This window comes from Penaeus monodon, chromosome 28 (assembly GCF_015228065.2).
Source record: "Penaeus monodon isolate SGIC_2016 chromosome 28, NSTDA_Pmon_1, whole genome shotgun sequence".
NCBI classification, from domain to species: domain Eukaryota; kingdom Metazoa; phylum Arthropoda; class Malacostraca; order Decapoda; family Penaeidae; genus Penaeus; species Penaeus monodon.
This window is the reverse complement of record NC_051413.1, coordinates 27,076,068-27,079,163: the sequence shown is the minus strand read 5'-3', so window position 1 is coordinate 27,079,163 and position 3,096 is coordinate 27,076,068.

The window sequence follows — 3,096 nt, the reverse complement described above, 5'->3', positions numbered from 1 at the left end:
AGATCCTTATTATGAATCATACTCCCAAGAAGAAAAGCCTTCACATTTTTTTTTATATCGTAATCCCCGAACAAAGCAGGGTAGATTATTATTTCTAATACTAATGCGGGGAGCCGTAAAAATCTTAAACAAATAGGTAAACGAGTAAGAGTAACGTGATTCAGATATTTTTTATGTGGCCGATAATGTTTGTTTGTTTGATTTTTGCTCACTCCCCATTTGACTGTGAGGTAATGACTGCTCAGCTAAGACTACTTGGAAATAGATGAAATGGGGATTAAGTCAGACATTGCCGCCGTCCCTATTTTTATCAGCAAGATATTTGGATTTTTAAAGTCTATCTACTTTAAAAGGGGAATAAATGACTGTATGTATAATTTTGTTATATAAAGTTATATATTCTATATATTCAGCCTTGCTGTATTGTCAAGTATGATAAAATAATGTAATACAAGCAATGAAAAATATCCATTCAAATATCAGTATCAAAAACCTGCAGTTGATTCGTTTATTATAGATATGAATAACGTTTTTTTTTATTATAAAAAAAACAGAAGCCGGGTCCGATTATTTATCCCCAGGGAAGAGTGCAGGTTAGCCTCATGTCATAAATCATAATCACGAAATATTACGGAGTGCAGGAATGGGTTGTATATTTAACATTATATTCATTATATTGTGCACGCAATATAATGAATATAATGTGCGTGTACGTGTGCGTATCTGTATTATTCAATAAAATTTACTCTGCCAGCGAAGTATATACTTACTTTCTGATACAATCGAACAGAAAACGAATCGTTTTTTCAGTATTGGTTAAAATAACTAAATTCCGCAACAAGTTACTCATCAGTTTATCATTAATTCTACATTACCAATGTCTGGACCATCAAAACCTTATAGGTTGTAAAAACTTTTGATGAAAATGTCCTTTAATATACGCAGTGAATTAGTTTAATCATTTACTGATTTGATTTTCTGCGGGCTCGTTAGAGATATTTTGAAAGATGACAGGAATTGTTAACTGACTTAGACATGAACTTTTATAGCTTTAGGTATATCTACTGGGATTAATACTTCTAAAAAGAAATAGTTAATCTATTAATTAATCTTAATGAGCTACGCGTATCTTGAGAAATCATAACAGAAATATGAATTGGTGTCTTATTAGGGGTAGGTTAGAGGCCTTCGCACTTGTCCTACATTTTCCAATACTAATAATACAAGGATCCCCAAGTCTGCAAAAGATTAGTGATACTTAAAAGAGACACAGGACCACAAAGCGTTTCCAGCTTCCATTCGTAATAATAATACAGATTTTATGTCTAGAAAAATATTCATATCATGCATGGCATACACGATTGATATAGAATGTCACAACAATGAATCGTGCTCTATTACCAAGAGTAAAACCTCTATTAAGCACTGATAACCTGAAATGGTATGTTTCATTTCTATACGCTTCTCTTCCTTGTTGCTTCTTCGACTTAAATACCCTGTCTTTTTGTTACTTTTCTTCATTACTGTTTCTCTAATTTACCAAAACGCAGGGACACCCAAATATGAACCACAATGGAAAAAACAAACTGTAATAATTGGCCCTTTTGATCACACATTAACCGGTGTGTAAGAACTCGGTCAAAACCTCAACCAGAAAACCTGCTATATTGGTCACGTGTTTCAACCACGCCTCTAGGACATAATGCCAGATATAAATTAGATGAAAATATTAAGAGCTCCAAGTGCGCACAGGGAGCATCCTGTGCATTTTCTTTTCCAATTTGTGGTAATCAAACCATGACGCGTATCTAGAAAATGCCTTGAGGTAAGTGTGCGTCACAATCGGCATTCGGCATTATTGTAACATTGACAACACCGATAAACCCGTCACATGGCGGCCAAGGGAGCCCGCGCCGCCCTGTCGCCCGAGTTGGCAACAGCATAACATAAGCTCGGGTTGTTGTGCGGCCGAGACCCGAGTCCCCCGAACCCTCCAATTCCTACCCTCCTCGCCCCTACCCCCGATACTCCCGCCAGTTCTCTTCCTCCCTCACGCCGTAACCTCGTCTGCGTCCCTCCCCCCATCTCCCTCCACCTCCCGCTTCTATCCTCCCTCCCTTTTCTCCTCCACCCCACCTGCTTACTTCCTCCCTCCCGTCGCCCCAGCACGTTCTCCCCCACCCGCTCCTCCCTTTGCATATATACTCCCTTTGCTTTCTGGTACTATCCGTGGTATACTTATTCTTCAACTTTGCTTGTTTTCTCGGGAACGTGAATGTAAAACGCAAAGGAAGAAACACGTGTGTGTGATACTGGAGAGAGAGCGATGTGTCACTCCCTCCCTCCGCCATCATCGAATCGGTCAAAAGGTACTTTCCCCAGGCCATGTCCAGCAGTCCCGAGGGTGGGGGCGAGCGGGGGAAGCCGGGGGGAAAGGGGGATGTTTACGTGCAGGATGACCGGGGTTGGGGGTGTTGGAAGGCGTGGTTGAAGGAGGCGTGGGGTGGGGGCGGGCCGGGGTGGCGACGGCGTCACCAGAAGCAACAGGACGGCATAAGCGTAGCCCGGCCCGTGACCGCCGTCGCTGCCTCTACCAGGGAAGTGCGCGCTCTTTCGACAGGAGCCCATAAGGTGTGGGTGTTCCCCTCCCTCTTCACGCATTGTCGCCGCTGATACCGCGCTACTTTCTCCTGCCTTGCGGTGGCCCCTTGAGCTCCAGCAGGGCCACTGAAGGTGCTGAAACGGCACTGCTGATTCTTATTATGATAAGCCCTATGTCTTTTTTTCAAAGCTCAGTCATTCTTGACCTACTTGTAACATATATCATGCAAAAATATTAGTCCATGTAATTATTTATCATAACACGCCATGAAAATATGTACACGAGACATGTATGCACTTCAATTTTTCTTCGAAATAAATGAATATCTGGCAAACCGGCATGATAGCAATGGTTGACATAATTCGGTGACCCACTTATTTTTTTAAATGTTATACCCATTACAATATTGACTATTAACATAGCGAAGTTATTTGTAGACCTAAGAACTTTCGACACAGCCTGTTAACAGGTTGCTGCTACAGTACAATGATTAC